General features: G+C 43.1%; 1 protein-coding gene across 4 annotated transcripts in view; it reads left to right on the forward strand.

Annotated features, from left to right (window-relative positions):
• Positions 1–26,427, forward strand: part of syk (spleen tyrosine kinase) — a 180,346-nt gene that overhangs the window by 16,966 nt on the left and 136,953 nt on the right. The window contains exon 1 of one of the 4 annotated variants that reach the window (XM_041186173.1): positions 19,289–19,372. The exons of the other annotated variants lie outside the window; for them this stretch is intronic. The gene's annotated coding sequence lies outside the window, so the exon portion shown is untranslated. Of the gene's footprint in view, positions 1–19,288; positions 19,373–26,427 lie in introns of those variants that run through there. 4 annotated transcript variants of the gene reach the window in all.

Raw genomic sequence — 26,427 nt, forward strand, 5'->3', positions numbered from 1 at the left:
ACAGCTGTCACTATAATAAACAAAACACTCCTATTCATGAGATCCCATTCAAAACTTTAAAAACCTCTCAAGTACTTAATTCCTTATCAAAACAAACAGACTTCCATTCATAAGTCCACATTAAAGACAGCAAATCCTTTAATAACTTATTTGAGCTGTCAAACTGTGAACTTACAACCCCCCCATTGATATAATTGTAGGTTGTGGAAAGAAGCACAACTTTAATAATGACATAATGATAGCCCTTGGGGTAATGTCAACAAACAGCTATTGTAACTGCTAGAACAGATTCTTTTCAACTCTCACTGATAGAGGCAGGCTGTTTTTTCCCCCCCAAATTTTTAAAGGGCTGTGCATTTTTTTAAAAATCACAGCGTGAGTATTTTTAACTCACTCTGGCGGAGGCAGACTGTTTTTCAAATTTTTTAAATGGTTGGGGGTTTAAAAGGCTTGATAGTTCTATATACCTTATTCACCCTTCATGAGCATTTACATATCCTCTATAAACTTGTGGCTCCTACACTGGGGAATATAGCCACTACTACAACAAAAATGGGGTTTGTTTTGAATTCAGCACTGAGTTCAAATTGTCTCAGCTGAGTTCAGGTTTCCCACCTGTGTGAGTTATGCTCTGCTCCCTTTTTCCTCCTGGTGAAACGGAATCCGTTAGAAATTTGGGAGGGTCTTCCACATCTGGGTCTCATCCAGTATTTTAAAAGTCTGTGAAGTCTCCATGACTCTGCAAAAATCCAGCCCTTCTGGGCTCAAGGAGAGCAGGTGGGATATAACAGATGAGGCCTAATAAGAAGCTAATGAATTAAAATAAAATTTAGTACCATCTGGATGAACAGACCTGGGAGATGGACTTTGGAGGGACAGCAGTAGCAGCTGGTATTGGGAGGCTTGTAGAATTCCCAACATTCCCACAATGATGTGGAGTTTCCCAAAATGGAGAGTTTTTATCCCAAATGCTGCCTCTAGCCCGGAAGATCAGCAATTTAATTTTCCTGCTACAATGCACTTACAAAACCACAGACGCTTATGTGACATATTGTACTAATTACTAACTGTCAGTGTGCTATCAAGAATTGAAACAAGGTTAAGTTGCATTCATTTTAACCAGAATCACTTACCTGCTTTTTCCCTGGAGCTCGTCACTGTTCACCCATAAAGAGCAGCAACCAGCTAGAAGAATTGGGAACTGGGGTAGAAATTGAGGATTGGAGGAGGAGATGTCTCTGAAATTGGGAATGGTGGTGTAAGCTCTTTAAACAGGAGGTGTCTGAAATCAAAGGTGGATTTCTGAAATTGTGCTGTATCTGAAATTGTGGGGAGATCTCTGAATTCGGGCGGGGGGGGGGCTCAAGTATGGGAAGGAAAAGGGAAACAAGGGAATGGGGACAGGGAGAGAGATGGGGATGAGTGAGTGAGTTCTTGAAGAAATGATGACTGGGGATGAGGGATCACTGGGGAGATGGAGATTTTGGGATGGGAGTTCAGGGGTAGACTGAGGAATATGGCGGGTAGGTGTGGGGACCAATATTTCCCGCAAAGCCAGGAGCAGCAACTGCAAGGTTTTAGTGTTGGCAGCACTGAGGGGATCAGTCATTTAAAGGGTGAGTGAAACTTGGGGACCTTACCATGGTGAGCAAATGTGGAACCAGGCAACAGAAGCCAAGGATTCTTTCTGAAAGAAACTAATTGGAAGCGAGGAAGAAGATTCTTGAATTGAGGTCCAATAGATTGGGGAACACTTTACCACATGTGGCTATTGAGGTAGAGATTAAGGGGGAGATTTTCCACACCTGCCCGCCGCCAGGATCTTCCGGTCCCGCCACAAGTCAATGAACTTCTGGCTGGGTTGCCACCTCGCCCACGGCGGGTCCTACCCACCACGGGGCCGGAAAATCCTGGCCTAAAACTATTACAGTCACTGGCATTGCCATACCTATAGTGGAATTTGGCTGCAGATCTGCTTGTAACATGTGGCGTGGCTCTGTCACAGCTTCCATAGTAAATTAAAGCTTTCACAGCCTTTGCTTTTCAAACAACTGTAAACATGTGCCTGTATATTGGTGCAAGGCACTAGATGGTGCAGTCAGGCAAACCTGACATCCCCCTAGCCTCAGCATTGGAACTACTGATCTCTTTTGAACTTAGATCCTAGTAATTATGAATGCTCAGGTTATATGGGGATAAAGAAAATAACATTAAATTAAAATAAATTACTGAAAATCACGTGAATGACATAATTGTGTATTCATTTACATTCATCAGCCCCCAAAACTGCTGCATGTTTCAGGGAGCCATCAGGAACTCCAATCACAATGGATGGAAATCAAACATTACTGATCACCCAACTTCACAGTTAGTCACACCCAAAATATGACCAAAAGCTTGACTGTTTGGAAAATCTATCCCTGGCTCTGTGTTTCAACATGACACTTTAGGAAGGATGCTGAGTCCTCTGAGAGGGTGAAGAACTGATTTACTAGACTGGTACTATGGATCAGGTGCTTCAGTTATGTGAAGAGACTGTAGTCCTGAGGTTGTTCTCCCTGGAGTAGAGAAGGTTAAGAAGAGATTTGATAGATGTATTCAAAATCATGAATAGTTTTGATAGTGTACATAAGAAGAAATTGCTTCCAATGGCAGAAAGGTTGGTAACCAAAGAAACAGGGGTGATGTGAGAAAAACACATTTTTACACAGTGAGATCTGGAATGCAATGGGGCACATGGGCTGAATGGCCCCTTTGTGCTGTATTATTCAATCACTCTATAAAGGTATTGCTGAAAAAATAGACATGCTGTTGATGCTTTTCGTCTTGCGCTCATTAGAACAGATACAAGAATGCCAAATTTCAAAGGGAGCACAAAGAATGCCAAATTTCAAAGGGAACATTTGTCCCCCATAGTACCCCATGAGGTTGATTCATTTGAAATTTTGCATTCTTACATCTGTCCTAATGAGTACAAGATGGGAAGCTTTGACAGCATGCCTCTTTTTTTCTGCAATACTCAAACTCTGCACTACTGAGCAACAATTCTGTAAAACTTCATTTCAAAAGGATTGGGATAAATATTTGAAAAAAAAAAGTATTTTTTTTTAAAATCTGGCATTCCAGAACAGTGAGTCAGCACTGGGAATGTCCTCCTACTGTGCATAATTTTTATGATTCTTTATCAAGCCTAAATACAGGGAGTGGTTCAGAAATGTTTCCAGGATCTTTTTTTAACTGAATTTAAATTCTCAAACTGCCATTATGGTATTTTAATTCACATTCTCTGGATTATTATCCCGATCTCTGGGTTACTAATCCAGTAACATAACCACTAACCACTCTACTAGAATACCCCATAAATAAAGTTTATACATTTATAAACTAACACTCCAGTGTGGTACTGAGAGACTGCTGCACTGTTGGAGATACTTACTTACTTTTGGATGATGCTGTTAAAGTGAGGCATGGTACAATATAAAGAAGACAAAGGGCAGTTTTCCTGACCAATACTCATCAATAAGCTCCACCAAAAGAAATTCTATAGCTGTCTATCATATTGTTTGCTCAAATGGCTGGCTGAATTTCCCTACATTTCTGCAATCAGTTCATCCATTGTTTTGTGCCTTTGGGCAGGTCCTAACTCAATTCCCACATGAGATTTTTAGAGTATTTTTTTCTTTGATGGCTATGGGCATCACTGACAAGGGCTGCAACTGTTGCCCATCCCAAATTGCCGTTGAAGGTTGCTTGCTAGGTCATTTCAGAGGGCAGTTAAGAGCCAACCACATTGCTGTGGATCTGGAATCATGTGTAGGCCAGACCAGGTAAGGATGACAGACTTCCTTCTGAAAAGGACATCAGTGAATCAAAGGGGATGATATTTGCCATGGTCACCATCACTGAGACTAGCTTTCTAATTCCAGATTTATTAATGGAATTCAAATTCCATCAGCTACTGTGATGAGATTTGAATCCATAACACCAGATAATTATGATGGGGTTATAATCCCTATATAACCCCTAAAGAACCCCTTTACGATGGGGGTAAGGGCAGAAGGGCACATCACCTGCACTCATTAGAGGCCACAGCCTTCCCTGATATCAATTCAGCATTCAGAAGTGACTGCAGTTTAAAAGGAACTTCATTATCTGGGAGTCGAGATGTCCTGAGGTCGCACATGCACACCATTCAAGAAGAAGAAAAGGAAAAATGACTAGGGCTGGGATTTTCTGGGCCCGTCCTGGCAGGACCCACTGCGGGAGATTGTGGCCCAGCCAAAAGTCCATTGACTTTCGGCAGGACTGTACGATTGCGGCAGTGGGTGCAGCTGGAAAATCCCGCCGTAGGGTATTGCAAGCAGAAAATAGGGTGAAATGGATGTTTTTGAATTGATGAGGAGTGATTCAGAGATGTCTGACCTCTTTTGTCTTTCTATTTGTGGACATGATTTGGAAATCAATACAGATAAATGATATTGAAGTTTGCCAATGATCCCAAATTAAGGGACATGGCAAGTCATGGAGAAAAGTGAAGTAGGTTGGACGTGGACAGGTTAGTACAGTATGTAAAGAAATGGCAGATGCAGCTCAGTGCAGGGAAATGGTAGATTTTGAGAAGACCAGTGGAAGGAAATATATCCCAAAAGGCACCATTAATGTCATAGAGGAGAAAGAGAGAGCTAGGAAATAGAGAATGGGTCTTTATAGATATGAGTGTAGAGTGGAAATGTCCATTAAAAGATACAAATTGTATTTTATATGCGGGGGTGTATTGAAGCAAAAAAGTAACGTTGAGTTTGTATGGGACAATGGTTAGGTCACAATAGGAGTATGATGTAGAGTTCTAAAATGTCATTCCAGTAAGAAAGTAAAACCATACAAACTGTACAAAGATTTATTCAAAGGAAACATGGAATGAAAGGTTGTAATTATGGGAAAAAGCTTGAAAAGTTGGGCCATTTTTCCTCTCAAATTTGGCTGACCTGTGACCTAACTCCATTTGCCAGTCTTTGTCCCATATCCCTTGATACATTTTAGTTAACAAAAATCTATCAATCTGAGTTTTAAATTTAACAATTGATCAAGAATCAATTACCATTTGTGAAAGAGAGTTCCAAACTTCTACCACGCTTTGCACCTACAAATGTTATCTAATTTCACTCCTGAAAGATCTGGTTCAATTTTTAGACCATGTCCCCTAGTCCTAAACTCCCTTACCAGAGGAAATAGCTTCTCTCTTTACACCATCCGTTCCTCTTAATATCTTGAAAACTTCAATCAAATCACCCCTTAACCGTCTAAATTCTAGGGAATACAATCCTAGTTTGTATAATATCTCCTTGTAATTTAACCCTTGGACTCCAGTTATCATTCTAGTAAATCTAAGATGCCTCCTTCCAAGGCCAATATATCCTTCCTCCTGAACTGCTCAGAATAATCCAGGTGAAGTCTGACAAGGGCTTTGTAAAACTGAAGGATGACTTCTACTCCCATGTATTCTATTCATCGAGATATAAAGGCCAGCAATCAGTTAGCTTTTTTGAATATTTTCTATACCTGCTCATGAAATTTTAATGATCTGTGTACCTGGAGCCCCACATCTCAGTGGACCTCCACTGTTTCTAGCTTTTCACAATTTTTTTTATTTTTACATACAAATTGGATAACTTCAAATTTACCCTTTGCCACAGTTTTGCCATTCACTTAACCTATCAATATCACTTGATAATTGTATACTGCTTACAATCCTGCCTAGCTTTGTGTCATTGGAAAATTTGGATATGTGGCTTTCCATCGCATCATCTAAGTTGTTAATAAATACAATAAATAGCTGAGGTCTAAACCCAGATCTTTGCAGGGCACCACTTGGTACACCCCGTCAGTTGGAGCACCTGCCCACTGTCTGCTGCCACTCAGCCATCTTCCTAACCAGGTCAATAATTTCCCTTTAATTCCATGAACTTCAATATCCCCACTCCCCCCCCAATTATCTCTTATGAGGGACTTTATCAAATATTTTCTGGAAGTCAATATAAATTACATTCAAAGGTATTCCTCTTTCCACTGCTTTAGTTACCTCTTCAAAAAATGTCATTAGATTTTTCAGACATGACCCTTTTTATAACTCTATGCTGGCGCTCTCTGAACACTGAAAATTTTCAAAGTGCTCAGTCACCCTATGCTTAACTGTAGACTCTGGTAATTTGCTGACATCAAATGTTAGGCTAATTGGCTCATAATTCTTTGGTTTCTCTCTGTCACCTTTAGTAAATAGCAGAGTGACATGCGCTGTTTTCTAATCTAAATCAACAATATCTGAATTGAGAGAGCTTTGAAAGTTTGTAATTAGGGCATCTTCAGTTTTCTCACCTATTTCTTTTAAAACCCTGGGATTGAAACCCTCTAGTCTTGGGGATTTGTTATTTGGCTGGCAGAGAAAAAATAAAATGTTGATTCCAGGGGCAAAATTTTACATTCAGCGTCCGGGCGTGCGCCCGACACACTGGAACATAAAATGATACGCGACGATGTTAGGCATGCGTCCCATTGTCATCGCGAACTTGCGCAATATTTCGTTTGGCGGGCACATGTTGGAGTCAGCTGTGTGCTTGCTAATAATTGAAATGCCTATTAAGGCCATTAACAAGGTAATAAAGTAGAATTCTACGCTGCCCACCCAACCTTACGGTTGGCTGGCAGGCAAAAAGGCCAAGCGGCCTTTATGTTTTTTAGGAAACCTCATCCACGAACGGGATGAGGTTTCCTAAAGCTAATACTAATTAAATAAAAACTTTCTTTTGAAAATAAAAACATGTCCCCTCGTGTGAGTGTCACCTGAGGTGGGACGTTTCATTAAATTTTTAAAGTCTTTAGTTTTTTTTTAAAAAGCGCTTCAAACGCCGAGGTAGCTCTGTGCCTCAGGGAGATTGAAGCGCTCTTTCGCGCGCATGTGCAAACTGCGCGCGAGACCCGACTCTCTCTCCCCTCCCCCCGCCCGCACAGGTAGCGCTCACTGCTCATGATCCATGCAGGGCGGGCCTTAATTGGCTTGCCTGTGTGAAATTGCGGTGTGGAGCTAATTGCGGGTGGCGGTCAGCTCAGCGACCGCTCCCACTGTGCCTGCCCGATGACTGGAAAACCCTGGCCCAGGTGTGTAAGTGTGGTATTCTAACCCACTGCATTTCACTATAAGTATAAATGATCAAGATTAATAATTAAATTTGATCAAAGGACAAAGAAGATGCAGCACTTCTGTGAAAATTATTCAAGCTTTAAATTAATAAATGAATTGATAAAGCAACAACATTTATTTAAATTTTAGACAAATTAGAAACCTATATATATGTGCAAGAGATTTATTATGAGTAAATGCCAGGGACTTCCTGAATTCAATAGTGGCATACATTATTTGCATCGATAATTATTTCTTCTCTGCGTAGGGCAAGCACATAACTAAAATAAAACTCATAATAAGAGTAGATGTAAAATTGTATGTATTTTCTAAACCATTGATGCATAAATAAGATACTCAGTGCACTGATGTAAGTCAATGGGCAGGATTTTCCCGTCGGCGAGCGGGCCCCGCCCCCTGCTCGCTGACACATAAAATGACGCAAGATGACATCGGGCGGAATTCCCGACATCACCGCGCCCCATTTAAATTTTCAGGTAGGCAGGGGCGCAGCAATGTCAGCTGCAGGCCTGCCGACCTGTCAATGGCCAATTGACACCTTAAGGTAGGTTGGCAGGCAGGCCAGGAACCCTGGCGGGTTTCAGAAAAAGCATGAAACCTCATCCACGGGTGGGATGAGGTTTCATATAGATTTTTTAAAATTTTATTAAAATTTAAAAAAAAATTATGGACATGTCCCAACTCATGTGACAGTATCACAAGAGGGAACATGTCAGGAATTTTTTTTTTCCATTTTTAATACTTTTGACAGTACAGCCGATCTCCCTAAGGCAGCACTTAACCTCAGGGAGATTAGTGCGCTCTTTCTTGCGCATGCGCGAAAGAGCGCATTCTTGGCTGAGAGAATGTCCCCCGCCCACACAGGCAATGCATAGCACTTCCGTGCGGATGGCATGCTGGACGGGCCTTAATTGGCGTCACACCCCCAATTGGGGGCACCGATTGGAGGCGTGCCTGTGCACGCCCGCATTTCAACTTCGCCCCTGACAGGAGGAAAATCCTGCCCAATGTCTTTGTGTTGATGAATTCTTCATTCTAATGTTGATGTGGATTCATTTTCAGTTGGTTACTGAGCACTGTTTTGTATTCTGTCGTAATGGGCGCTTCCAGGATTCATTCATGCATTTCAATTGAAACAATCTTATGACGATACCTTGGTAAAAGCAATGAGGAAAATTTTTTCACACAGCATTACAATAATTGAAATAATATTAATACAATATGATAGAGGGAAAACAACTTAAGCATTAAATGCTGGTATTATTCCAATTCTTAGCTATGTTTGATATTTCCCAAGAACCTAAAGGCAAAATGCAGTGTTATGCAGAGCTGAGAAGTTGATATGATTTATATTCAAAACCATGTATTTGTTGCTTCTCACTGATTTGTTGCTTCTCGCTGTTTTCTTGCTGGCTTGAAGTGCACTTTAAAGGAGCAATGAACCCAGAAGATTTTTTTTTTTACTCATTTAGTTATGAATGGCTGGAATCTAGCCTTGGGCCAGAATTTTCCAGCCCTGCTGGCATTGGGTGTCATGGCAGGTGGGGGGTGGAGGAACAATTTTTGGTAAAAATTCCAAAAATCAGTTTCACGCCATCGTGAAACCAGTTTGCTATCGTCCGCTCCACCCTTCAATGGCGGGCCATGTTTCCCACCACCGCACATCAGGAACCTACCTTCAATACTTTAGCATCTCATTATAAGCCCTGCTCACCGGAACCATCCCCCCACGCTGGATCATCATGCACATCAGTGTGATCGCATGTCAACGAGTTTCACAACTGTACATAAGTGACGAGCTCTTGGTGGGCTGCACTTCACTCCAGACTTTGAGGTTGGTATGCCTAACTTGCTTCAGGTAGCACTCGCAGTCATCAGCGCCAGGCTTCGCAGGCAGCACCACATCACTTTTAGGTAGGGATCTCTACCTACCAGACCAGTTGTAAGTTGGGGTTGGCTTTTCAATGGCTGCAGGGCTAGAACTTGCTTGGGGAAGGGGGAGAAGTGGCCTCAGGCAAGGGAAGATGCTGCAGGGCAAGGGCTATACTGGGGAAGGGGATATCCCAGGGTGTGTGTGGAGGCACATGTTGGTTTGTGTAAGTGGCCTCAAGATGGTGAAGGCTGAGGAGGCAGTCTCCAGAGGAGTTGAGGCCAGTTGGAGATGTGAGGGTGTGTGTGAGGGAGTGAGTGGTGACGTCCCTTGAGCTGGCAATGAGTGAGATGCCAGTGAATGTGTGATGGGCTTGTGAACATGTGAGTTTAGACTGATGAGATGGATGCCTTACCCTGGTGGCATGAATGGACCATTCATCTGCATTAGATGGCTGACGTCTTGTGTCCAGCATTGGCACTGACTGCCTCTGCCACCACCTTCCAAGCCGGATTGGTGAGGCCGATGGGCCTCCTGCGGCCAGAGTGAGGTAGAGGACATTGCCGGGGGCCTCCAGAAGGTGTCCCAGGGATGCGTCACCAAATCTGGAGGTTGCACTCTCCTTGGCTTTTGGGGCCTTATCGTCACTGGTGCCCTCCTGGGCTGCAAGCATTGAGAAGTGTGCGTGTGGCTGCAGTTCAAATATGGCGTCCTGCATGAGGAAGCAGTGAGGTAATGGCGTGGTAGGCAAATCAGAGGCCGTCAGCCAGTGAGACGGCATGTTTCCTGTGGCTGCATAATTAATGAGGCGGATATGGGACAATGTGGTTCAAAAACCCACCATTGCGGCCAGCAGGTAAAATGACTTTTTCCCACCCACTATTGTACTTTGGGCAAATCTGGGACAATTCCCCCCTTGGTCTCATTATGCTGGTGTTTTATCTTTCTATCATCATTTCAGCTAACCCACTATCACCAATAAGCCTCATATGAAGGTTCACATGCTTGAGGTTTCTGTCTGGTAACGTGTCTAGATGACTACATGGTCATTTTAAGAAAAATGTGACTTATAGATTGTATTTTGCATACAATCTAAACTTAAAAGACACCTGAATGTGTTGATCATTCTGTCCACTTGAATTAACAATTCCCTCTTAGGTGGGTCTGAAGAATTGTATATTTTAAGATTAGCCCTCATCTTGTTGACTAATTCTTTGGGCTTGAGCTTGCACAGAGTGGCAATCAGAGTCATATTGCCTCTCCACTCCTTCCTTACCTTAAATTTTTTCGATCCTGCCTCACCCAATCTTTTGACTCAGGCCGGGTGGGAACTATACAGGACAGCATGCTCTCAGGGCCTTCTGCCGACTGCTGCTCAATCAAAGGCAAGGAGAACATGCCCCTTTTTTACAGCACTGGCTGCCATAAATCAGGCGAGTTTAAAGTCCAGCCACATTCAAGCCAGAGAGGGCAGGGAGGGGAGTCCCATTGTTTGGGGGGGGGGGTGTCCCATTGGGGGGCAGTCCCGTGGGAAGGGGCGTAGTCAGGAAGTAGGGAGAGTCACCTGAGGGTTAGGAGGAGTCCCATGGGGGCTCAGTGTGGGTCCGTACAATAGTTACCCAGAAGCTCGTTGTGGTTTTAATTATTTTAAATTTCTGGGTAACTATTGCTGTATGACAATCTGAACCACCGAAGTTCGTGATTTAAATCGAAATTTGCACTTCCCATGCTATTGCTGTGCAATTCTTGCCTGGGAATTTCCAGGGTGGGGGCGGGGGGGGTGTTCCCCAATGCATCTTTGAGGTAGCCCTAGTTACACAAGCCTGGAGCTGGGAAGTTATGGCCCAATTCTACGTTTTTCCCCACTCTGCTTTCACTGGGTTTTTCTCCTAGTGAGAGATTATTTTCCTAACAACAATTAAAGCCTCCCTTTGGTAGTTTTTATGAAACTTTCCCCTTTACTAGTTCCATCTTTTTGTATTATTATGAAAATGTTTATTTTTAGGATTTAGTTTTAAAGATTCAGCTTGGTTCTTTTAATAGCACTTTCGCCTCTCTATGCTGAATTTTACATGGATCGGGCATGAAATCACACGAGATGACGGGGGAATGTCCCAATCTCATTGTGCACTGGCGCCCGCCGACAATTAAGAGGGCAATTAAGCCCATTAATGGTGCAATTGTCTGTTGATTATTAGTTAATTGACCAGCCAGTGTGAAATCGCGGTCGGGGGCCAATGACAGTTGGCGGTCCGTTTCCTAGCCGATCCCAGACCCACTGATCGCACCTGCCTGCTGAGCTAAAACTTCAGGCTTCTGTTAGAAGATTGTGGTTTCAAGCCCCGTGATGGATTTAAGCACATTATCTATACTTTGTTGTAAAACACTTTGAGAGATCTTGAGGATGTGAAAGGTGCTATAAGTCAATTAAAGTTATTTATTATTTACGGGGCTTATTAGAACTGGGTAGCAACAAATACCCAGTCTTATTTTCTTCCTTTTTGTCTACCCTCAGGGTGCTGAGACCAGTTGTATCAATCCAACAGTTTCCCCAGATGAGATTTGCTAACCCATTGCAGAATATGAAGTCAGGGGACTTCCTGGTCACAATATGCATTTTAACCATTTGTAGCAGTGCACTCTCACCAAGGAATGTGTTCATCCAATTTATTCCTGCCCTTGGATCGAATCGCAAACTTATTTAAGGAGAGGAAATTTTTAAAATACATGTTTAGAGGTGGGATCGCTATAAGTGTACCTCATCTTTTCTTCGCTAATATTTAATATTTTGCTGTTTTATTCAGCTTCAGTTAGTTTGGTTTCCTAATAACCATTTCCTTCCTCGTATTTGTTGCGTATTTTCATCAAGTGTTAAACAACGATTGCAATGGTAAGGTTATTGCAGCAAATGCCAAGGAGATCTTACTTAAAGATCAGTTGTATATCAGTTTACCATCACTAATTTGCATATCACTGTCTTTGGAATCTCTATTTGTTCTTCATACAATGATGCTTTTAGCAATTAATTTTACGAATTTCCTCTTTGCAATCCTTATTGATGATACCTAAAAAATTATTATAGTATAAAGTTATTTTCCTGTGAATTTATGTTGAGTTTTAAATTAATATTTTTCAATTAACAAATGCACAAATTTCTGCCATCCAGAACGGCTGTTTGTTTACAGTTAAATATAATTTAATTTTGGTGAAGGGATCCAGGATCTGTTCCATTTCCTGATAGGAAATACATTGCTTATATATGTTGATTTTCACATGTTCATTGGCTGTGGGCAGAGCAGCTGCTTTGCCACCTGATGATGTCAGCAGAAGGCCCAATCAATTTTAGTGGATGAGTTTCATTTGCAGAAGAGTTGAGCAGCAAGCAGCAATCTCTATTTCTCTCACTATTTCCCACTATTAATCTCACTATTTGGGAGAGCAGTAAACCCAGTGGGGCGGTTTCTGATTATGGCCAGCATCATCTTCAGGGGAAAGACGGAAACATCATGGGGTACACAGGAAAAAGCATAGTTCACGTGTGGGAAGCTTAATGAGCACATCCAACAGAAAGGACATGAATTGAGCGAAGGCTTTAAAGCTCCAAATTCTCAACCAATTGTAGAAAGTGTGAGTGTAACCAGCTTTTCCTTACTGCAGCGAATGATTTCTTTAAATGGTGCTGTAAATGGATGCCTCCCAACCTGTACTGACCATGGTTTTGCAGCAGATTGAGTAGTGGTTGTAATGCTAATTGAAAATCACATTGTGAGTTCTGAAAATGTCAGTTAACCCCTATTTGAACATCTTAATTAGACCAGTGCCTTTTTCCAGCAGGAGAGCTAGCCATCTAAATCAAAATCCACTTAAAAACCCAAATGGGTGAACATTCAAGGGTGAGTCAGCTCCACGGGTTCCTTTTCCACAAATTAACATTTTAAAATGGGCCGCAAAATTCAAATTTGAAGCTGGCCCTTATTTTTTGGGTGTAGTGCTAAGATTCAAAAATTGTGACTTAGTTTGAATGAAACCCCATGCAACTCAAATTCAAAATCAGCTGGATATCTGAACAGTTTGCCCATTACATTGCCAAAGTAGTGAAATTTGCTAGCTGGGCTAATGACTTTGCCATTACTAGATTTTACATTCCTAGTCCAAGCGATTAGATACACATTGGATTATGCTGAAAACCTTTTTAGTTCTGTGCAGAAACCTAGCAACTAAATAATACACTTCAGTCTTAGAAGATTTATTATTGAACCATCCATTTAATCAGCTGACAAATACAAGGGTGAGAAAGCAGGTTAAGCCTGGGAACACCATAGGTAGATTGTTCACTCCCTGGGTGGCAATACGATGGAGCCCCTTTGGAACACATCAAATTTCCATTCCATGTGAGGTGGTACTCAAAGCGTAATGCTCCTCGACTATCCTTTTTTTCAAGCCAGGAGTGCTGAAATACCAGCCTGGATTTTCACTTTTGAAGCAGGTAGCGGGAGCTGGGAAATTTCCTGGGTGACCGCACCCACCTTGGGAGAAAGTGCCTTGAGTGGCAGGATATTTGTTCCGGGGGATGGAATGGGATCGAGTCGGGCCCACCACCACCAGATGGAGATTGGAAGTGGCCAGAGAGGCTGCTGAGTAACAAGGCGGGCTGATTGAAAGGCCCACCTTGTTCTCTGGGACTTTGTCCCAGTTGCTTTATAAGACATTAGGCCCTCTAGTCCTCACCCCTCACATCTCCCATCCACTCCCTATATCCACACAAGCTAACTCATGCCCCACCCATCAATACAGGCCCCTGATAGTCCTCATGCCACCTCAGAGCCAACTCATGCTGACTCATCCACCCCATGGTCCCTTCTAGCCCCTAAGTCAACTTAGTGCCAACTCATGCAAATTCATGTTCCCACACCCACCCCCATATATATAAAAACTCCCATTCATAAAAGCCCATTCCATACATTTAAATCCCCTCAAGTACTTTCTTTCACAGGATATGAGCATTGCTGGCTCAGCTGGCATTTGTTGCACATTCCTAATTGCCCTCAAGAAGGGGTGGTTGAGAAGGCTTTCTTGAACCACTGAAGCCTATGTGGTAGAAGTACACCCAGAGTGCTGTTAGGGAGGGAGTTCGAGGATTTTGATCCAGTGACAGTGAAGAAATTGTGATATGATGCCAAGTCAGGACGGTGTGTGGCTTGGAGGGGTACTTGTGGGTGGTGATGTTCCCATGTGTCTGCTAGTTTGTAGCAGTTGCTGTTTTGCATGGGGCTTTTGAAGGAGTCTTGGTGAGTTGCTGCATTGCATCTTGTAAATGATACAGACTGCTGCCACTATAGATGATGGTTGAGGTGCCAAGTGGGTTGCTTTATCCTCGATGGTGTTCAGCTTCTTGAGTGTTGTGGGAGCTGTGCTCATCCAGGCAAGCGGAGGGTATTCCATCACACTCCTAACTTGTAACTTGTAGATGTTGGACAGGATTTGGGAGTCAGACGGTGAGTTACTCCCCTCAGAATTCCCGCCACTGACCTGCACTTGTAGCCACAGTATTTAACTGGTTGGTCCAGTTCAGCTTCTGGTCAACAGTAGCCTCCAGGATGTTGATCCTGGGGGATTCAGCGATGGTAATGCTGTTGAATGTCAAGGGAAGATTATTAGATTCTCTCTTGTTAGAGATGGTCATTGCCTGGCACTTGTGTGGCATGAATGTTACTTGCCACTTATGAGCCAAGCTTGAATGTTGTCCAGGTCTTGCTGCGTATGGGCACAGACTGCCTCAGTATCTGAGGAATAGCAAATGGTGCTGAAAATTGTGCAATTATTAGCGAACATCCCCGCTTCTGACATTGTGTTGCAGGGAAGATTATTAAATAAGCAGCTGAAGATACTACCCTGAGGAACTCCTGCAGTGATGTCCCAGTATGAAGATAAATGTCCTCCACCCATCTTCCTTTGTGCTAGGTTTGACTCCAACCAATGGAGAGTTTTCCCTGATTCCTATTGACTTCAGTTTTGCTAGGGCTCCTTGGCACCACACTGGGTCAAATGCTGCCTTGATTCAAGAACAGTCACTCTCACCTCACTTTTTGAATTCAGCTCTTTTGTTCATGTTTGGACCAAGGCTGTAATGAAGTCAGGAGTTGAGTAGCCAAACTCAGCGTCAGTGAGCAGGTTATTGCTAAGTGTCACTCGATAGCACTGTTGGCGACATCTTCCATCACTTTTTTGATGATCAAGAGTAGACTGTGATGGCAATTGGTCGGGTTGGATTTGCCCTGCTTTTTGTTGACAGGACATACTGGGCGATTTTCCACATTGTCGGGTAGCTGCTAGTGTTGTAGCTGTACCGGAACAGCTTGGCTAGGGGCAAGGCTAATTCTGGAGCACAAGTCTTCAATACTATTGTCAGGACCCATAACCTATGCAGTATCCATAGCCTTCAGACTTTTCGTGATATCATGTGGAGTGAATCAAATTGGCTGAAGACTGGCATCTGTGATGCTGGGGACCTCATGAGGAGGCTGAGATGGTTCATCCACTCAGCACTTCTGGCTGAAGATTGTTGCAAATGCTTCGACCTTGTTTTTTGCTCTGATGTGCTGGGCTCCCCCATCATTGAGCATGAAGATATTTGTTAAGCTTCCTCCTGTGATTGGTTGTTTAATTGTCCACCACCATTCATGACTGGATGTGGCAGGACTGCAGAGCTTAGATCTGATTTGTTGGTTGTGAGATCGCTTAGCTCTATTACTTAATCCCTTATCAAAACAAACAGTTGTATCCATAGCCCCACATCAAAGACCTTTTTGAGCTATCAATCAAACTGTGAACTTGCATTCTTCTACAGCGATGATAGGTGTGGAAAGCAACCAAGTATTAATAATGCTATAATGGTAGCAGTTAAGGTTATTTCACCAAAACACAACTGAAACTGCTGGAACAGGTTTTTAAACTGTCACAGACGCAGGCAGGCTGCTATTTTCAATTTTTAAAGGGCTGAGCGTTTAATAACTTGACAGCTTGACAGTTCAATAGACCTATCCACCCTTCAAGAGAAATTAAGACTACTCTAAAGATTTGTAATTCCCACACTGTGGAATAAGACCCTGGCTGCTGCAAAAATGAGGTTTGTTTGAACTCAGCACTGAATTCAAAAGGGCCTCTGAGTTCCCACATGTGGGAGTCACTCCCTCCCCCCCAGCGATAATGGTTTCTGCCTGATCTGGAGTCTGTCTGCCACTCTGGAATCACCGCAGAGTCTCTATGATGCCACAAAAATCCAGATCACCATGTCCCATTTGGCTATCATTCCCAAGCTTGCTCCTATACCAGCCCCCAGTTAAGCAACACCTTGATTTTTAAATTCTCATTTTTTTTTCAAATCCCTCCATGACCTTGTCCCTCCCTATCACTATAATCTTCTCTAGCCCTACAACCCCTGAGAGACATCTGCACCCCTCTAATTCTGGCCTCTTGCTGATCCATGATTTTGATCTCTCCACTGCTCATGGCCGTGCCTTCAGCTGCCGAGGCCCTAAACTCTGGAATTCTTTCCCACAATCTCTCTTTCCTCCTTAAAACATACCTCTTTGACCAAGCTTTTCATCATTTAACCTTATGTCTCCTTAAGTAACTTGGTGTCAAATTTTGTTTGATAACACTCCTGTGAGGAGCCTTGGGTTGTTTCATTATTTTAAAGGAACTATATAAATACAAGTTGTTGTTATCTGCTTAAAAATGACATTTCTTTAGCCTTCATTGAGGAACATTAGGATTTCGCTTCCCCTACCACACCCTCTGGTTTCCTTGTGCATGTGACTCATTGAGACAAAATTCATTACCAACATTATTTCTTTCACTCCGAGCATCTGTTTCTGGGCTGGTGATTGCTAGTGATGGATGACGGAACAGAGGAATTTCTGGTAGTGTGTCTCAGTGATGATAGTCCTGGGATGGGATTTTCCGCCCCGCCCACCGCTGGGATCGTCCAGTCCCGCTGAAAGTCAATGGTCTTTTGGTTGGGCCGCTGAATCTCCCGCAGCAGGTCCAGTTGCGACAAGGCCAGAAAATGATGGCCCATACTCTCTTCTGGGGCATCTTCTGTCAATTTGATATTCTCGTTTCTATTGAGATAAAATTAACAAAAGACCTTTTATAGATATGAGGTAATTGTTAGCAATTTTTTTTCTGCTTTATTGGGGTCCTGCATAGATATGCTGCATATAAGGTTTCTTTATATTCTTAAGCATTCAGTTGGCCTCTACAAACTCACTTGGGCTGCAGGCTATCCAACTTTTGTCTTCTGCTCCCCACAGCAACTCAACAGATAAACATCCCTTTCCTTAAATATCTTTTTCCCTTTCATCTCAGGTTCCTTTGTCCTCAAACACCTTTTCAAAACTCAACTACTCCAAATATAAAAAACTTTCATGTTTTCTATTTTGCCTCTAATTTCTGGCATAAAATTTAACATGCCTTCCCTTGTTTACTCACGGAACCCTTGTAAAATACAAATGTTCCTTGTCACCAGCTGAAAAACCAATTTCCCCAAAATGCTTACTTCAAAATGCAAATTTCCAACCTATTTACTTGTAACAAAAACCACCATAACCTCTCATTACAAATGCACAAACCTAACATCTTCAACCTTTCATCTCTTAGACCTCACAGACAACTTATCTCTAGTAACTTTCCCCCTGTTTAATTAACCCTGGGCACATACACACACCCACAGCTCTCTACACAGAAAACAATCACAAACATATAAAAATATATATCTGTCATCACAAAGAGAACATTAGAAATGGGATTAGAAATAGGCCATACAGACCTCCGAGTCAGTTATGCTATTCAGTAAGAACATGATTGATCTTCAACCTCAACTCCACTATCCCATTCTATCCCCTATATCATTTGATTCCCCTTAATATCCAAAAATCTATCAAATTCTGTTTTTAATACGTTCAGTGATTCAGCATCCCTGATGTAGAGAATTCCAAAGCCTCATAACACTTAGTGAAGAAATCTCTCCTCATCTCAGGTCTAAATGGCCAACCCCTTATTCTGAGATTGTGACCCCGGGTTCCAGACTCCCCAGCCAGAGGAAACGTTCTTCCAGCATCAAGCCTATCAAGGCTGTTAAGAATTCTAAATGTTTCAATAAGATCACCTCTCAGTCTTCCAAGATCCAGGGTATATTGACCTAGTTTACTCAATCTCTCCTCATCAGATAATCTCCTCTTCCCAGTAATCAGTCTATTGAATGGTCAGTGCACTCCCTCCAATGTAAGGAGACCAAAACTGTACACAGTACTCCATTTGTAGTTTCCCCAAGGCCCTATATAATTGTACTAAACTTCTTTACTCTCATACTTTAAGAGTCAATAGTTTTAATGGCCTGCACATCTTTTCCTGCTGAGAACTGTAACTCAAATGGAGACATTTCACAAGACCTGGATGCATGTGAATAACTGCAGTTTTTAATTTCTTAGTCATCATGGCACCCCACAATGAGGATGCTGAAATACTTGTGACCTGCAGCGCACGCTAGTTTCTATGATTCCAGGTTATTAATTAGTCTTGACTCATAGCTGCTTTACCATCTACCTTTACTGCTTCTATCAATTCATTGAATCTATTGTGACACCGCAGTAGCGTCCGGTTAGACCTGTTTCACTTACTGTCAGTCTTTGTGCTTCAACTCCCCTATCCTTATTTTCGTACTGTTAAAACTTCCATTAATACAATGATCCTGAAAATCTATGGTCATTCCAGTGCATTCCTGCTGCAACATTTGCAAGAGTCCCTTGGAGCAGCTGGAATCCAGGCTTTGGGTTCAGGCTTTGACCCAAAGTATTCAGACTATTTTGTGGGGTGGAGCTTCTTCCTGCCTTAAACAAGACCATCGTAAAGGGAGTTGGGCCAAGGTGCATTCCAGAGTTTCAAAGTGATTAATCAACACTTTTTTAATTTAAAAAAAAAACTAGATCTGGCCTTCCTCTCAGGCAATTGGTCGATGTTGGGACCAACTGGGGGTCCAGACCAGCATTGTATCCTTGACTCCCAAAGTGGCCCCTTTGTAAAAGAGCAACTCACCACTGTTTCCTGGAACTCTGCTCAACTTTCAGTCTGTGTTCAGTGTTGGGTAACCTAGGTGTGCCCACTGTTGTGGGTGCCAGTTATTGTAAGTTAAGGGAACTCCCCAGATCCATGAACTTAGGTAGGATCAGCAACAAAGATTCTGTAAGGCATATGTCTGAACAGGAACCTTGGGGTCTGAAGGAAGCAAAAGCAAGGCACAGTGAAAGGTATGCAGAGTTTTAAAAGAAAGGTGAACTTCAAGTGCAGAAAAAATTGTAATTTCTTCTATGACCACATTCAGAGTTAATAAGTTGAGCAAAATCTAAATTACTCTCTGTGCTGATTATTACATTTCTTAATGGCCAGCGTCACACCTGTGTGTAGCTTGCTTACGATAGTATAATGACATGTATTCCACTCCATGTTTTGTGAGAGACACACACATTCCCTAAGCTTTAGCTAATGCATTTTATTTCTTTTTGATAAATTAGCTTGGTGTTAAGACAGGAAAGTGTACTGAATAAAGTATTAGCACATGGCTGTAAAAGATGATATAACAAATGTACAATATATTGGAATTGTCTTAAGTGGAATCATGACCCACAGCTCTTTTGCACAACACCTACTAAGTACCATCTTTAAGTCCAACATTGCAATTTTATGCAAATTTTGTAATAATATTTCTTTATACCAAAGAGAAGTGAAACTGGTAATCTAGATGTTTTTTTTACCAGTAATAGAATCATATTCAGTTCAGTAGAATAGCATTCACAAGGGAGGTGAATGCTGGTTGCCTTTTGCAACCAGGTGGGTAATTATACAATATGAAAAAAATTATCAGAACTTTTTGTTTGTAAAACCATAACTTGTTTGACAGATATAATTCTGCCACCATGGATTGACAAGGGCTATCTCAATCACTATGAGACATTGCAATTAAATAATTGATATTTTTTTAAAAATGCATCGTTATGCTTAGCTCTGCTCTTTTTCATTTTTCTGCTGATCTTCCCTAAAGGTACTGACTGTTGGTGGGATAACGTTCCTCAGCCAGCCTGCTCTACCTTACCCAAGTAGGGTTGCTAACTCTGCCTGGACATCTTCTGTACCTCACAGAAAGCCGGTGGCGCAGCATGTGCAGGTTCTAAGGGAGCGCAAGAGAGAAAAACATACGTAGGCTTCAATCGAACCCATCGCAAAAGTCTATTTCATAGCAGCTAAAACTTCCGGTATGGATTCTCAGCAGCTCACACAATTGTTTTATTTTTTAAAAAAATCAGCTAGGACTAAATCCATCTCTATAACTTTCAACCTACCTCTTGCTAGCAGCAGTGCTCCTTTTACCTCGAGTCTAGGCGGGAAAAAAGATTTCTCGGCTTGAATAATTTATCTAGCAGCAGCGCTCACTTTTGTCTCAAGTCACTCGGTGGGAAAATAACAGGCAACAAACGTTCATGAATACCGTACACGTGTGCATCAGTACCAGTTTATGTTTTATGTTATCACGCTGCCAAGTACACAATCAGATCACCGTTTCACAATGAATGATGAGCTTCCGTGCTAATTATGTGCATTATATTAATTTATTTGCTTGAAATATTGTTTTAATATCTCCCAGATTGCTTTCAATAGACACTAGGAGGTTGATGCCGATTCCAATAAACTCCCGGCCATCATGGGTGGTTGGCAAGTAATTAGCTTAAATCTGAATGGCATCAAGGTTTCTGCAAGCAATCCATTCTGATTATGTTTATTGGTGCAGGCAACACAGCCATCTCTTAACTTTTCACTCAAAATGTTCTTTTCACCCACTTTTCACTTCTCTGATGGACTTTTCAGGGCTGGAAATGTTTTAATGGCAGCATTAGGTTGGCCAAAGTAAGTGAAGGCACAAGGATCCAGGCATATATTAAATTATGGCTCAGTTAAATAGCATCCCTGTCCACACAATGTAAATAAAGAAATGAGTACAGGTATTATGCACAAAATACTTATTAAAATAATCCTGCTGCCCCCTCCCCCCACTTCACAGCCATGCATCCCCCACCATTACAGCATTCTTTATATTACTTTATGAAACCAAGGGTGGTGATTTTGAGTGTAAGGTGAAGAGATTGCTGTGTTGCCTGCACCAGTAAACATAATCAGAAAGCAGAAACCTTGATACCATTCAGATTTAAGTTAATTACTTGCTACTTTGTATATTCTTGTTCTTAGCATCAGAAAAAGTTGCCCATAATCAGCAAGAACAAAGTGTCTTGAGAGTTGGAAGGGCAATCATCAGATTCTTAAGTATGGGGAGGATGCTGTACAGCTCCTGGGAAGACACACCAGAGAGGTAGTGAGAAATAGGAAAATTGAAGGAGGACAGGGAAGGTTCAGGTTGGTAATGCAATTACTGATCTCCAGTTTTCAGGTAAGATTATGGATAAGAATGGTGTGTAGCGTAGTACACTGCTGTCTCCCTACCATGATTGAAATTTTCTTCCCAGGACTAATACTGACCATTACTTCCCCACCTGCCATATGCAAATTGAGGCTGGGGTCAGGGCCCATGTCTCAGAAACTTCCCTACTGGCCGGCCCAGTTGACACCACTTCCCGGAGCTGCCACATGGAAGGCGGCATTGGGCTCCAGGAAGCAGTTGTAAAGAATCTGAGTTTCCCTGAGTGAAGGGAAAGGGTATCATGTCCCTCCAGGTTGTACCCAGCACTTAATTAATGAAGACTTTGATCTTGGCTGAGGCCCTCAGTGAGAATAATTCTACCATCTCCAGGTTACTGTTGCCCCAGTAAGATCCCTTTTTGTCAGTTCCCACTGAAGCACTGGTGAAATTTTCCATCCCTGCACAGCCTAGTCATCTGCTTTTTGATGGTGGGAATCCTGCTGACTTCCCCTTGAGCATACAGAATGAATCCCAGCACTGGGGCAGAGCACTGGACGCATGTTCTGCCCCACCAGATCTTTGGTCCAAAGTGGAGATATCCTTCCATGAAATTTTGAAACTGGCTGAAGAGGGTATCCAGCACCTACTCAATGTAATGATGCATGGCGGATTGCCTTTTTTAAATAAGGCAGCCTGGAACGGTCCAGTGGCATGTGTTCAGAGCTGCAGTAACCTTTACAGCCATCAACAAGGCTTTGCCCTTGGTAGAAAGAATCTGGTGCCAACAGCTGGCATAATCTGCTCAGTGATTCTGGAGGAAACCACAGCCTTTTCATACACTGCCTTTGAGGGAGCTCCATGTATAACCTCCTTGGCTGTAGGTGGCCTAATGTTGGGAACCTAATGCCACGTGGTGCCCGTGTACATAATGCTGGATTTGCTAGGTTTCCCCCCACCTTGTCTTTCAGGCTTTAAGTTCTTTGGAAATAGCAGGTAATACCTTTTAAAAACACTGATCACCTGGTTTTAGAGTCTAATGGAATATTCTGAAGGGGTCCATTAGGCTAGAGACTGAGAGGTGTGCTGGGGAATCTAGAACACAAGGGCAGAGTCTCAGGATAAGGGGCCAATCATTTAGGACTGAGATGGGAATTTCTACACTCAAAGGAATGTGAATCTTTGGAATTCTTTACCCCAGAGTTGTAGATGTTTCAGCATTTAATATATTTAAGGCTGAGAGAGACAGAATTGTGGTCACTCAGTGCATCAAGGGATATGGGAAGCGGGTGGGAAAAGGGAGTTAAGGCAGAAGATCAGCCCTGATCGTATTGAATGCAGGAGGGGCTGCATGCTCTACTCCAGCTCCTATTTCTTATGTAGTTCCATACTTCACAATCTTTTCAAAAGCTGTTGTATTCATTACCTCTGCCCTTCACAATCTGCCTCTGGTTCATATGGCTGATCCCAGCACAGCCTCTTTTGTACTGTTGGTGCATTCTAGGAGTGGGAACTGGGCACCCCGAAAAAAAATACTTAAGACTACGAAGACTATGAAGCAAGTCATGAGGCAGGCTTAGGTAAATTGGATAATGAGGTCAGTGGAGGAGAGTTGGAGCAACCATTCCTTAGTGAAGGGTATCAGTGAAGGCCTCCCTGGGCAATTTCCTTTACCAGACTATCTCTTTATTGCTCAAATTTGAGCAGCTTTGTCCAGGAAAATCCAGGCCTGAGCATTGGCTATTTTATCAGACATTGTGGAACATCGCAATTGAATGTAGTTCTGACATCATCCTAATATTTACAGTAAAGATCCATCAGGAGTGGGAATCCCCTTTCTTCCTAATCTAGGGGCACTGGCACCAGTTATAGTGCTTCAACCATAACTGCAGCTGACTCATTACAGAGTAACAATTGAATGATTTGTTTCCTCATTTAGCTTAGAGTTTTTTTAAAGGTAACTTAGAAATACTTGCCAATGTAACAAAAAATCTCTTTTTAGAATCATGAAGGTGGTGTTCTACAAAAATTTTTAATGCTAAACATTGGGCAGAATCATCCCGAATTTGCACTGAGTGGTAGTGGACAGGTAAAATGACATTTTATCTGCTGGCCGTGATGCCAGCTTTTTTCCGCAGTATCATCCCAAACCCACTGCATTAATTATGGTGAGCGGGCTCCGATTAGCCTGCCATGCCGTCACCTCACCGCTTCTTCATGCCAGGCGCCACATTTAAAGTGCGGCCGTGCACACACCTCTCAGTGCTTCCAGCCCAGGACTGCTGAAATAAGACAAGGTCCCAAAAGGCAGGAAGACTGCACCCCCCAGGTTTAGTGGTACGTCCATCGAGCGCCTTTTGAATGCTGTGGAGGCCGCTGTGAAGTCCTCTACCCCCGATCTGGCCACAGGAGGGGCAGCAACATTGGTAGACAATGGCAGTGGTGATCAGTGCCAGTGCTGCACAGAACAGGTTGGCCATCCAATGCAGATAGAGGATAAATGATCTCATCTGTGCTGCCAGGGTATGGCAAACATCTCATCACTCTAAACTCACACACTCAAGCTAACCACACATTCATTGGCACCTCACTGTAGGGACATCACCTCACTCACTCTCACTCACTCACTCACTCTCTCTCACTCTCTCTCACTCTCTCTCACATCCCCACATCTCCATCTGGCCTCATCTCCTCTGGAGACTGCCCCCTCAGCCCTCACCATCTTGAGGCTACTTGCACAGATCGACATGTGCCCCAAACAAACCCTAAGATACCACCTTCCTCAGTACAGCCCTCATCCTGCAGCCCAAGCAAGCCTTAGCCCTGCTGCTGTACAAAACCACCCCCGCTTTATGGCTGGTCTGGTAGGTAGATACTTTCCTGTGAGACCCCCTAAAAGTGCTGTGGTGCTGTGTGCGAAGCCTAGTACTGACTGTGAGTGCCGCCCGAACCAAGATAGGCAAACACACCTCGAAGTCCCAAGCAAAGTGCAGCTCACCAGGTGGATGTCACTTATGGTCAGTTGTAAAAAACATGGATGGACAATCCAGCAGGGGGAGAAGACTCCGGCGGACTGGCCTTATAATGATATGCAGATATATTACAGTGAGGTTCCCGATGTCCAACGGTGAGTAATGGGGGCCGCCATCAATCGCAAAGTGGTTTCACAACATCGTGAAATCAATTTTTGGCCTTCTCACCATATTGTCAGCTCATACCGCTGAGCATGCCCAATGCCAGCACGCACAGACATTCTACCCATTGTCTTAGTCTAACTAACTTCTAACGTTTTCACAGAACAGGTGAATAGAAACAACATTAATGTACAGGAGTCGGCAGTGTTCCTGTACCTGCCCTGGGGCGAAATAGACATTCTTTGGGATTTTTACAGAAGCACCCCATTAATTAGCAAGGAGACAGGTTCCTTGACCAATTTAGGGCAGCAGGCAGGCTTTTGAAGCTGGAGGGCCAATTAGAGGCCTTCCAGCAGACTGCATTAGAGGATAAATAGCAGAGGGACTCCTTCAACATAGAAGTGCCATCTTATCAACTTTTTTTTATAACTTTAAATAAAAACAGAAAAAGCAGCCAGGCCACCATTGTGGGGGAGGGGGTGGGGAGGATGGCTGGTGGGGTTGAGCTGGCAGGGGCATGCAGAAATCCCTGTACACGGGAGCCTTTGGCTACAGCTGCGCCCTGGCAGACAAGAAGAGCCTTTTGTACAGGTCAACCTGGACCATTGCTGCCTCCCCCACACCTGATCGCACCCCCCCCACCCACCCCACAACAGCCTGCCGCATGGTGCCTGCCTGCAGGAAGCTAAACTCCCACACCACCCGTCCCCCATTGTGCCGGGAAACTGGAGCCTAACTGGGAAATTCCAACTGGCTGCCTTTAACTGTGCTTAACAAAGCTCTTAATGAGCTGAATTTGCTACCCACTCATGGGGCCAGGTAGCCCAGCCGGTCCTGAAGTCACCTCAACAAAAATGGCTGCACTGGGAATGGAGTTTGAAAACAAACATGCCAGCCTGTGCCGGTATTTTCAGGCTGAGTCCACTTCCGTTTCCGACCTCAACGGGGCCCGAAAATTCATCCCATAGGGTCTAGTATTCAGCATGTCCACCTGACCAATTATTTTCTTTTACACTTTGGCAACAATGTATGTAGTCAAATCATGCAATGCTGTGGAACACCAGTGTCCTTTTGTGTGGACACATAGGGTGTGTGCTCACGCCTAAGATCCTCTACATAGCAAATTATCATTCGCCCAGTCTGCAGTACTCTCGCAATGTTGATGGTTGCTCAGTTAAGTTGGTTTATTTATGAAATATGAACCTGTCACTGGGATTTGGAATTCTTCCCATAGAGTTCCAGTAATCCTGCAAACCAAAGCTCGAAGGTTTGAGCTGGAATACATGAGTAAACTTGCCATTGGTAAGTTGTGCCATGTTAGCAGCATTACTTAGAATACTTTTGGAAGGACAAAGTGTCAGCAGCACTGCTTGTCTCTCTTCAAGCCAATCAATATATAAGCACCAAATGGATGATCGGTCCCAGATCTCTGCAGCCTGATGTTTCTCTTCTGTTTAATGGAATAGTCTATGCAGTACATGCTAGCCACATTGATATCGCGATCTCCAAGACAGATGCTGCAATCCAGCTTTCTGTAGCCACTGTGTCATTTAGGGACTCTGTAGAGTTTTGGCAATGTGGCTGACTTCTACTCTGATGCTATGCATCAGTCATGCCAGCACTTTATCGGCATCCAGGACACCATTTAGATGTTTGGAAATTAAAAACAAAAATTGGCCTCAGTTCGGATCATTCAGATTTTGAATGCATTGGAAACTTCCGTAACAATTTATGATTCTTTGAGCCACTAGCATCAGATGGCAAA

The sequence above is a fragment of the Carcharodon carcharias genome, chromosome 4 (assembly GCF_017639515.1).
Source record: "Carcharodon carcharias isolate sCarCar2 chromosome 4, sCarCar2.pri, whole genome shotgun sequence".
Lineage (NCBI taxonomy): Eukaryota > Metazoa > Chordata > Chondrichthyes > Lamniformes > Lamnidae > Carcharodon > Carcharodon carcharias.